This window comes from Pinus tabuliformis, chromosome 1_1 (genome assembly GCF_031772625.1).
Source record: "Pinus tabuliformis cultivar Carrire ecotype Pingquan chromosome 1_1, CPIR1, whole genome shotgun sequence".
Taxonomy (NCBI): Eukaryota; Viridiplantae; Streptophyta; class Pinopsida; order Pinales; family Pinaceae; genus Pinus; species Pinus tabuliformis.
The window spans coordinates 558,393,111-558,406,005 of NC_142297.1; positions in this window are offsets into that span (position 1 = coordinate 558,393,111).

Below are 12,895 nucleotides of genomic sequence, written 5' to 3' on the forward strand. Positions count from 1 at the left end.
GCCAAACCAATCCATTTGTTAACCTCGTCGTTCAACACATTGACCGTTGAATTGAAATGTTATTGCCACCGTTTGTTTGACTGTAACAACCCACAGAAATGTTGTTAAATATATGACTGTTGGTGTAAATACTAGTTTCCAAATATATAATCAACCACTGATTCGTTTAAACCATATATATAGCCATTTTCCATTTTTTATTCCGCTCGAATTTAACCATTTGCCATGTTTGATGCCATTGCCTGAATATAATCGTTTATTTTAAATAACCACCGAGTTGTTGCCATGTTTGGACAATTCGTGGGATGGCCCCACTTGGGCACTAGATGGGTGCCATATGGCACCAACTGATTGGGCCACATGGCTGCATGCTATTGGCTCACATGGCCACATGCTATTGGGTCACATGGCCACATGCTATTTGGCCACTTCACTACCTCCAAAGTTAGCAGAGTGCTGCTATATTTAGTGATGGCGCTATCTTTAATTCCAACTAAAATCTTTGCCAAATTTAGCTTAAGGTTTGCTAACTTTAGTTGTTGATTTGGTAGGGCTATGAAATTGGAATTGCTCCAAAATTTAACTAATGCCCTGCTAAATCCTGTATTTTAGTCAAGTTTGAACGAAACTTTTCTTGCTTGTAACTCCCACATACGAACTCAGATTGAGGTGCCTTTGCGACGTTGGAATCCTGATGATGAGATCTTCGATTTGGCCTCAGTTTCGCTACTATCCAAGGACTTTTATTTTTGGGCCATTAGGGATCCACATGGATCACTTACCCTCAAGTTTACAACATTAACCAACAATGAATTAACAAGCCTGGTACCGTGGAATAATGATGGTCATATGATTGTGGAATGTATGAGAGAATGATGGGAACATGATTTTTGCATGCATGTGATATTTTTGCTAAGTGTTGTATGAGGAAATTATCTCCACAACTTGAGAACTCACATGGACCATTTTCCCCTCAGTTTTTGGACTTAATACCATCTCATCATAACTTTGTGTTAATTCATAATGTGACTTTATGAAACTTATAATATTTCATGGATTGGGAAAATTGTCATGGTTCTACCCCCTTACCTTTCCTTCTTGTGGATTCCTAGTCCCCCCTTTTCTTTTCATTTGGTTGTATGTAGCTATGGTGTATTTTATTTACTTGGTTATGATTACATATTACAATATTATATTTGTTGGTTTTTTAACACATATGTTCTCTGATTTAATCACACAACCACTCTCGCCTTAAAACATATAAACATAAGCATGTACCCTTAAAACAATATACATACACGGGCATGCAAGTCCAACACAACCCAACTCACCAACCTAATAGAAATATGTGAACATAAGGGTCATTCTAGGGGTGTTACACTTTTCATCTTGTTTTGTTGGATGACCATATTCAACGGATGGGACGGAAAGGTAATAAACCAATTATTGACTAATTGTTTGCCTTCAATAACTTGAGCTTCTAAATTTGAAAGACCACCGATAAAGTGATAGATAAACTATGCAATACACATGCGATGGTAATGGGGTCAGAATAATATTTATTCATCATGCCATCACATTGTGAATTCACTATTGAATTTTAATAGAAAATGAAGAACCATGTGCCATTAGAATGAGGAATATGCCATGGAACATGACAAAGAGATTATAAAGGAGATGTTAGATGACACGAACCACAAGGCTGATTTTTCGTTAATCATCTCCGAGTGCTCAATGTCCATCCAAGGTTTATGTGTATGAGCCATTGGGATGAATGTAGTCGAAGGTGTCTTGGTTTTTCTAATTGAATATATATTGATAAACTCAAGGTATGACCCTAATCTTGCTATTTTTCAAGGAAACATTTAGGAGCTAAATTCACTCATGGGCTAATATTCCATGTTCTTCCCCCCAAAAAAATCAACAATGTCAATTTTTTCTAAAACTGATTCACCCAAATCCAACAAGATAAAATTATTTCCTTAAAATTTGCCAAAATTTGATAGAAATTATATAAAATTCTTAGAAATTTGAATACATTTACAAAAATATTGCTTAAGGTTTTATAGTTTGTATATTATTGACCAATAAGATCTGCGAATGTTTCTACCCTTTAAAATAAGTTTGCATAAATTTTTCCTTGCTTGTTGTAATGAAATATTTGGGCTTGAAGAAATAAGATTAATTATGTAAATTCTAAACTAATTCATTAATTGAGGAAGATATTATAAGATCAAATTCATGGGGAATTTACCACTCTAACCTAACTACCAAACAAATCCATTTGTTAACCTTGTCTTTCAACACATCTTCCACCAAATTAAAATGTTATTGCCACCGTTTGTTTGACTGTAACCACCCGCGGAAATGTTGCTAAATATATGACTGTCGTTGTAAACACCAATTGTCATATATATAACCAATTGTAGATTCTTTTAAACCACACAAACAGACACATAAGTTTATGGTAATCATACTCTCGAGCAATGTCTGGGGAAACTAAGTCGTCATTTCTTTAGAAATATATATATATATATTTTCCATTTTTAATTTCACCCAAATATAACCGTTTGCCATGTTTGGCCAATTCGTGGGCTGGCCCCACTTGGCCGCTAGCTGTGTTCCATATGGCACCATCTGATTGGGCCACATGGCCACATGCTATTGGGCCAATTCACTGCCTCCAAAGTTATTAGAGTGTCGCTATATTTAGCGGTGCCGCTAACTTTAATCCCAACTAAAATCTTTTCCAAATTTAGCTGTTGATTTGGGAGGGCCGCGAAATTGGCGCTGCTTCAAAATTTAACTTGCGACCTACTAAACCCTATCTTTTAGCCAAGTTTGATTGAAACTTTGACTGGTTGTAACTCCTACATACAAACTCAGGTTGAGGCGTCGTTTGTGCCGTTGGAATCTTGGTGAAGAGCTCTTCGATTTGGTCTTGGTTTCGCTACAATACAAGGACTTTATTTTTGGGCCATTAGGGATCCACCTAGATTACTTACCCTCAATTCTATAGCATTAACCAACAATGAATTGGCAATCCTGGTACCGTGGAGTAATGATGGTGAGATGATTGTGGAATGCGTGAGAGAATGATGGGAACATGAATTTTGCATGCATGTGATATTTTTGTTAAGTGTTGTATCAGGAACTCATCCCCACAACTTGAGAACTCACATAGACCATTTTCCCCTCAGTTTATGGACTTAATACTATGTCATCATAACTTTGGGTTAATTCATAATGCGACTTTATGAAAGTTATATTATTTTCATGGATTGAGAACATTGTCATGGTTCTACCCCCTTACCTTTCCTTCTTGTGGATTCCTAGCCCCCCATTCTATTTTCATTTTGTGGTATGTAGCTATGGTGTATTTTATTAACTTGGGTATGATTACATATTACAACATTAGATTTGTTGGTTTTTTAACACATAGGTTCTCTGGTTTAATCACACAACCACTCTGGCCTTAAAACATATAAGCATAGGCATGTAAACCCCAAAAAAATATACATACATGGGCATGCAATTCCAACACAGCCCAACTCACCAACCTAATAGAAATATGTGAACATAAGGGTCATTCTAGGGGTGTTACACTTTTCATCTTGTTTTGTTGGATGAGCATATTCAACAAATGGGATGGAAAGGTAATAAACCAATTATTGATTAATTGTTTGCCTTCAATAACCCGAGCTTCTAAATTTTAAAGACCACTGATAAAGTGACAAATAAACTTTGCAATACACATGGGATGATGATGAGGTCAGAATAATATATTTTCATCATGCCATCACATTGTGAATTCACTATCGATTTTTAATAGAAAATGAAGGACCACATGCCATTAGAATGAGGACTATGCCATGGAACATGACAAAGAGATTATAAAGGGGATGGTAGATGACATGAACCACAAGGCTAATTTTTCGTTAATCATCTCTGAATGCCTGATGTCAATCCAAGGTTTATGCGTATAAGCCATTGGGGCGAATTTAGTTGAAGGCATATTGTTTTTTTTAATTGAATATATATTGATAAACTCAAGGTATGACTCCATTCTTACTATTTTTCAAGGAAAAATTTAGGAGCTAAATTTCACTCATGGGGTAATTTTCCATGTTCTGCCCACCCACCCCCCCCAAAAAAAAAAAATCATCAATTTCAATTTTTTCTAAAAATGACTCACCCAAATCTAACATGATAAAATTATTTCCTTAAAATTTGCCAAAATTTGATAGAAATTATATAAAATTCTTAGAAATTTGAATGTATTTACAAAAATATTGCTTAAGATTTTTTAGTTTGTATATTATTGACCAGTAAAATCTGTGAATTTTTCTACACTTCAAAATAAGTTTGCATACAATTTTCCTTGCTTATTGTAATGGAATATTTGGGCTCAAAGAAATAAGATCAATTACGTAAACTCTAAACTAATTCATCAACTTAAGAAGATATTATAAGATCAAATTCATGGGGAAATTTACCTTTTTCTTTTTGCTTGTATAATGTTGTAATTTTAAGATTATCATTGCAAATTCAAATTTCTAATTCTAACCATAATGTGCTACGTTGCAGAGACAATGTGGAAGTCCTCGTGACTAGAGTCTTAAAATTGGAAATAAACGGAACATAAGGTCATCTTTATGTCTACTGCAAATTCTAATGGGCATGGTGTTATGCCAACAGATTATGATGCATCCTATGTTATGTTGGGAAGCAATGCAAACATCCCTAAGATAATATTAATATTCGAAACAAATAAAATGTTACGCCATCCTTATGTTGATTTCAAATTCCAATGGGCATGGAGCAAAGTCATTTGATTTTGCTCCATGCCTGTTGGATGAGAGACTCTATAATCCACATAAGCTTAGATGGAATGCTCTCTTGAGATCTCAACTCTTGATAACAAGAGTACATATGTTACATATGTTATGCAATGTGATGTAGTAGATGGAATTATGAAACATTGTGTATCAGTTGATAAGTTTTATTGGATGACTTTTTTAAAAGTTATCATATCCCTTTAAATAATAAGATATGCATTATGTATAAATATACTCCTTTGGCAAAATTATTTATATGCCTTTTAACAATAGAAACAAAGTTGGATTAGAAATAAGAAAATAAAATAAAATATAAGAAGAGACAAAAAAAAGGTCAAAATTAAAAGACAATAAAACTAAAATATATAAAAAGTAAATAAATAAATAAATATTAAAGCTATGAATAATGTTATCTAAATATTTACCTATTTGCTAATATAAAATGTATGTTGCACAAGCTTTTGTAACTTGCGAATTTGTATATTGATGTTCGCTTAAATTGGAATAATAGAAAAAATGAAAAACCCATGATTAATGGATATCTAAACATTTGCCTATTTGCTATTATAAAAGCTATGTTGTACGAGTTTTTGGAACTTGGGAATGTTTCAAATGTGGATACAAGTTTGAGTGTCTAGAACAACTTTTACCTAAGTTTATAGTAAATATTAGGAGCAACAATTATATATATTGGAAAAATATTTTAGATTATAATGATACATTTTAAATTTTATTTCAAAGAAATTGGAGGTCAATCCAATATAACTCTACTCCTACTATGTGTTAGAATTGCTATATAAGATTTATATCATAGTATGTTAAGTTTTATTATGTTAATATGTTAAATTATATTTTTGGTAGTAATGGGTATCAATTTTTATTGTATTAAAATGTGTAAATTTATAAATTCTTATTTTGGTATTAATAAGTACCAATTTTGAATTGTATTAAAACTTTTTCAAAATTCATTTTTTTTGTAAGCTTGGTAGGACTGCATCTTCATAATGTCCAACTTCTCACCCTGAACAGGAGGATAACACAAGATAACACAAGAGTAGCATAGAAACTTTACATACTTATGCCACTGATATGAGCTTTATATGTCTTTAGATGTATTAGTCCTTCATTGTATCAGAATGTTCAGTTTCGTAATCAGTCCTTCTTTTGTGTATGATATGAATGCCTCATGTGTCACAAATGTGATATTTTCTTATTTTTTCCAAGTGTACCAGCCCCTGGTTTATTTTCCATGTAAATATAATAAGACCAAGGTCATGGGACATGTATTCCAAGCTAAAATATGGGAAAACATTATAGTGTGCATCACTTGTGGTTTAATAATCACTGTGGAAATTGGCAAGGGCATTGGCAAATGTAAGGAGGCAATAAATGGCATTTAATTAAGGAAACAAAGGAAAATAGGAGAAAAGGAAGGCGAAGAGACACAAATATGCATGCAAAGGAAATTGGAGAGAAAATGAAAGAAAAAAGGAAAAAGGAAAGGAAGAGACCAAAAATCAATAATAAAAAGGCATCAAAGAAACAATACACAACTTTTGTTAGTTCAGTTTTGGTTCTCTCCTTCCATACTCTCATTCTCTCATACACTCTTACACACTTAGAGCATTCTTGGAACGCACTAGTATTCACTTGGATTTGGAGGAAAGCAAGCAAGAAAACAAAGGGCAAGCAAAGGAAATTAAGGGAGCGCAAGGAGACAATTGGATCAACAACTACAACAAGATTACTTGCAGGTAACAAGTTGCATGTGTGTTATCCTTGTTGGTTTTTGATGAATGTTATATGCATGTGGTTCCTTGGTTATGTGTTGTCATTAGCATGGATATTTACCTGGATTGCCAGTGGTTTCCATCGTGCCTTTCCATTTCCTAGATAACCGTGATGTAGTGGGTTCCGTATTTGAATTTTTGATTGATTCTTAGATTCCCTAGTGGTTGTGGGCTAGGAAAAATTATTTGGAGTCCTAGAGGTTGTGGGTTGAGATGGTATATCTATGGAGCCCTATAACAACTTAGGTCCCCTGGAGGCTGTGGCTTGAGTTAGTAGTCCGTGGAGCCCTGAAAAACTTGGGTAAGGACCAATCTAGATTGGTATTAGTGATTTATGGATTGGTTAGGTGAAATCAATCTGGTTGAGGGTTGATGTAGTTGACCTCTGGAAACCCTGGTTGATTTAACCCATATGATCCCACATTCGTGCTTGGAATATGGTGTGGAGGTGATTGGTTGAAAGAGAGATTTTGGTTCAGTCAATCTATGGTCGGGTGGTACATGGAAGTCCTTGGCTTGGTTGGCATTTTCTTATGTTAATATGATATATTTTCCCTATTGTGATCTATGACCACTTTTACTGATTATCATGTTGATATTATGAATGCTTTTTCATGGTTTCTGTTATGGTTATATGCATGGTTCTATGATTTTCTCTAGTTTTTATCACTCCTCCAGATATCCAAGGGCGAGGAAGAGTCCAGCTGAGGTAACCACAGACCAACCTTTTGTCTTGGTAGCTAGCCCTACCAAGCCTAAGAGGGCTCTCTCCAAAGGATCACAACCAAGAAGGCTGGATGGATTAGGGTTTTAAGCTAGATATAGTAGCTCACGGTTTTGATTTGATTTGATTGTGGTAGTCACTGGATGAGTGAATTAGGTCAGAGAGTGAACTAGGTCAGGGCAAAAGAAAAGCATAATTGCAGACATCTGATGGGGCAAGGTAGCAAAGTAATTTAACACTTTTTAGTATATTGATGGAATGGTTTAGACTGATGAGATGCTAAAAAGAGCATGGAAATCGTGAATTCTTTTTAAATTGAGGAAATGAAACAAATTATGATGGTTTTCCCAAAATAGAGCATAGAAGATGAATTCTTCTTATCACCCTTGAAAACCAAACATATTTAGAAGTGAAATGGATCATGGAAAATACAAAACATTCACACACATGTAACTGAAGAAGAAACAATATCAAAATACTATGCCACAGGAATCCCACCAAAATAGCTACAACTCATCCATGAGAAGAGGAGTCCAATCTCTGCCTCAAAATCCTCCCAAACGAATGATAAAATCTAAACTGATAGCTAGAGTGTAGGGTGGTCAAAGTGACTCATCCCTAATTACATTGAAACTGATTCATCTGACTTGATGAAGACTATTAACCTAATGTATTTACCCCTAGGTAATAGTAAAAGACCATAATTACATTTATCATATCAATTAAATCAGTAAAATGTTGATTTCCCATAGGTGAAAATCAAATCTGGAGAAGAACAGTGAAAAATTAGGCCAACTGTCAAGTGTGCCATCTTTGTGTCAAGTGCACAATGCCATGTTCAGACCCACTTTTTCCTGCCTTCCCGGTGTCCAAATTGAGCCCAGGATATCTCATTGGAAATATTATCCAGTCTAGTTTCCAAATATGCCTTTATTTTTCAAAATGGGCTTGATTTGACCTTGCAAAATTTAATTCTCCCAAGACTAGTCAAGTGCGCAACGCCTAGCTGAAAAAGAGGGCAAAAACATGATTTTTTGCTAGTTTTTTGCCCTTTTCACCTGCTAGTTTTGCAATCCAGGGCTGGAAACATGGTTTTCCTAGATGTATTGGTCCTTCTTCATCCATTGGTGGCTTCCATTTCTCCAAAAAGTGTCCCAAAAAAGTGCGCAGCGCCTAGGGCGCTGCACATTTGACCATGCAGCTGATATTTAAATTGCCTAAAAAACACAGAAAACATATCTTTGCCAAAATATGCTAAGAGACTTCAAAATTGGTCAAGGAGTTGATGTTTGGTGTAGATAGGCTTGGAGTGAAGCCTCTGCAAGTATGTCAAGCTTCTCCTTCTCTTTTTGGTGAGTTAGGGCTTCAATTTTTTCCTTTGCAGCTTTGAGTTTTGCCCTGGAAATCCTTTCTCTGTTGGCATAATGTTTTGCCATTTTCTTCTGAATTTCATTTTGTTGTTTAGATTTGTCTAGGAGCTTCTCTAGATGTTGATTGACCTTATCAAGCCAATGCTCCTGGTTCTCATTGATCAAGATGACAAATTTCTCATTCCATGTGAGCTCATTAGCAAGCTCAGCCTCCTTTTGTTTTTCTAGTTCTAGAGCTCTTTTAAGCTCTCTAGTTCGAGGTCTTTTTCTAGGTTCTTGCTCTTCTTCAGGTTCACCATACCTGCCATAGGCATCATCTAGTAATACCTTGGATTTCATTGCTTCCCTCTTTCCTTGATGAGCTTAATTTCCATGACATCATGTTTGGCTTGAAGCTGCTTATTCTCTTGCTCATATTATGAGATGATGTATTTTGATCTCTCTAGATTGATTTGGAGCTCCCTGATGAGTGCATATTTTTCTTTGATGACAATGCTTGTGCTCTCATTGTCATCATGCTCACCTAGGTCAACCAAGTCAAAATCCTGCTCTGTCTCATGGAGGTCCTCCTCCTCATGCTGAATGTCTGTCTCTGTCATCTTTTCCTTGCCCTTATGTACCTACTTTGTTGATGAAGAAGGCAAGGCCCCTCCCACAATTTGTGGGGAAAACACTTTCCTATGGCCTCTTTGATAAATGTGTGTCGAAGTGCCCAAATTAGCCCCTTTAGCCTCGATGACCTCACCCTGTCCAATCTGCTCCTGCTCTATGATTTCATCTCTATTAGGTGAATTAATATGCTCATGAAATGGTGATGATGGAGGTGATGGTGAGGGTGAATGATCAGATGAGGATGAATGATCTATGGGCCGAGATGGAGGAATGGAGGTGGAAGGGTGAGATGATGGAGGGATACTTTGAAGATTCTGAGTAGATGAATCAGTAAATATAGGATTGGATATGAAGTTACCCCATGCAATGTTTAGCTCTTTGAGATGATAAAGGACTATGATTTTAATGAGGGAATGATGAAAGAGACCCTTCATTTGATGTTCATACTCCCTTTTTTGGACAATGTAGGCCATCTTATCAATGCTCTGGAACAGATAGTAGGGTATATTGAGCATTTTTGCCCTAGTAAAATGCTTCAAAAGTTGGATGTGATAGGGATAAATCCTAGAAAATCTACCTTCACATGAAAAGTATTTCATGATATTTCATCATGGGAGCATATTTATCTAGTAGCTGAGAAAAAGGAAAATAGCCCTTTATTTCATTTCTGTGCCTTGGCTTTATGAAAGGCTCATAATAATGTCTCTTCAACTCACCTTGTTTAAACCATTTCTCCCCAACATTTGGGATTCCAGTGGCAGCTGATATAATGGCAGTAGATAAAGTAAAAGTGACACCTGCTAAAGTGACTTGGTTGTCTTGGAGTTTAGATATGAAGAGCCTAGTCAACATAGGATGGTGTTGGACTGCCTGAACTTGCTCACAGAAATCATAACAGCCTAGATATTTGAAGGATGTCATAGCCATAGGAGATGCCAAGAGTTCCCTGAGATCTATGGGCTCAAATCTGAGTATCTTGCCTCCTTTGTGTGTTTTCTTGACCTCTGTTTCTTCTTCCTCACTGTATGGTTTATATTCCTCTTCTACCATAGTGTTGTAATATCAAACCCTAGGGAGGTATAAGGTAGTTGGAATGTGGTTTTTTGGGAATAGGAAATGGGGAAGGGGAAATATGAAGGAGATGGGTGAAGGGATGTATGTAATGGAGGAGGATATGGGGTATTAATATGATAGATTTTTGGGATGGGGAAATTGTTTTCAATGTAGGGGGTTTTGGAGCCTAGGTAATTGTAACACCTAGGACTTATGGTTTAGGTATAAAGGTTTAGAGAGTATTTGGGATAAAAGGGTTTTGGGAAAGGGAATGAAGGTATAGGGGGTGTATGAAAGTGTAGGGGAGTTAAAATTTAAGAATTGAGAGTGCAAGGGTAGTTTTTAGGGAGATACTAGCGTTTAGATGTGCAAATAACACCAAGTCTTCAACAAACTTTCAAAACACCATGAGAAAGATTTTAGGAGGAAGAAACATGTAGTCTTCAGTGTTTACTTACTTGTGGGAGGTTGAATGCAACTTTGGTGGAGTTGAGGAGGCGATTTTAGCTCTCTTGGACAAACATGTAGCACCTGTGGTAAGTGTGTAGCACCTTTAGCAAGCGCGCAACGCTTGAAGGGAACGCGCAACGCCCAAGGAAAGCAAGCATCAATGGGAAAGTGTGCAATTCCTGTAGAGAATGCGCAACACCAGAAGAGAACGCGCAACACTTGCTTTTTTTTGCTGATTTTCGCCCAGAATTTTGAAAAATGATCTCTTGGGGTTTGCTCAAGAAATGATAAGAAGAAAATGGAGTTGAGTTAGATGCTAGGAAGGCCTTTATAGTCAAATGAATTTGATCTTTTAGATTTAAAACCCACTTTCTAATGTTTCATTTCTCCTTTTTTAAATGCTTGCTAATTTCCCTTTACTCTCTGATTTTCTTTTTTGCAAGTGGATGATGCATGGAGTTTTGGCACTCTTCACATTTGAATTTGCATGGATGAAGTTGGAACATAGTTCTTTGAGTTTACAACTTTAGGAACAATAACTTATCACATATAATGAACATAAAATTACAAAAATTAGAAAAAATATTACATTTGTTTTTTGAAATAAAATTACACTATGAAATAGAACTAATACTTGGAATAAAAATTAGAATTTGGGTAAACATAGTCACATGGTTATCAATCCTTTTCAAATTACAAAAGGATATTATTTTTCTCACTCTCATACTTTTTGCTGGCTTTATGCAGTGAAATGGAGTATTATTGGACCTTGAAAGAATGAAACTTAGTGACCTAATGGGACCCTAAATGAGCAGACTCCATGTGGACTTGACTGACACAAAACACGATGAAATGAGCCTTTATGGTCAATGTATGCTCAGTAAGACACATGAAGGTGGGCTAGAAAATGTTGATTTTTGAGAGAGAGTAGGGCTTTTTTCATAGGGGTACCATCGATGAGTAAATTTTTAAATGAGGACCTAGGTGGAATGACAAAAAATTCCAGAATGGGACCTAATATGATATAAAAGAGGGGTTTTGATCACTGATGGAAGTATGCAAATATTGAATCTAACACTAGATATGTATCTTTCTCATGATTTGATAAGTTATTGAATGGTTGATGAATGCATGGGCTAATAATTATTATTGCAACTATATTGAGAGGGCATAAAGCCTTGTTAGTGATTCTCATATGAAGTTCTGAAGCTTATTATCAGATATGAATTCATGACCTATAGCTTTTATGTTCATCATATGTTTGACGAAATGAGTATCAGTATTAGGAAGGTCTAGGTAAAGATCTTGCTCAAGGTATAAATGGTTGGTATTGTTATCATTGTAATTATGTTTATGGAAAATTATAGGTAGTGGTCTGGAGGCTAGCTGGAAAAAGTGGCATAGATATCGCAACAACTGGGGATTTTGGATCATAACCGCATAGAGACATGCTTATGGGTGCATTTATCCTAGTTGCATGGATGTTGTGTAATGGGTGTGGTTGTGGAATTAAACCAGTGAAACCGAGTTCCAGGTCAGGGATTGATCACCTGGGGTGGATGTTAAGCTCTTGAGTGGTGTATAATCCCCGAGGGATGGTAGTTTTGTTCCGGTTAGTCGGCTCCACTTCCATAATTGGGACTTGGAGGTCGGGTCATATCATAGTGACACTCGACTCATGTTTACCCCGTAGAGCTTGTAAAATTGGGTAAATGTGGGAGGAGGTATTATAGATTGGTATCAGAGTGAGGTTAGAGAACTGGAACTTGGGGTAAAAGAAAATCGTCATACAAGTTTATATGTTTGGCATGCAGACATGATGGTTAATGGTTGTTATATTCATCGCGATTATATGCATGTTTGTCATTTTATTGTTGTTGTGATTATATGCATGATATATGCTAGTTGATTAGTGTAGTTATATGCACGTGCATCAATTATTCATTCATGATAGTTAGCTTGTTGTTATATGCATTGCGGTCATATGCATGATGATTATTGTCATTGCGGTTAAGTTCTTGATATTATTATGTATTGTGCTAATCTGGACTGACTTGT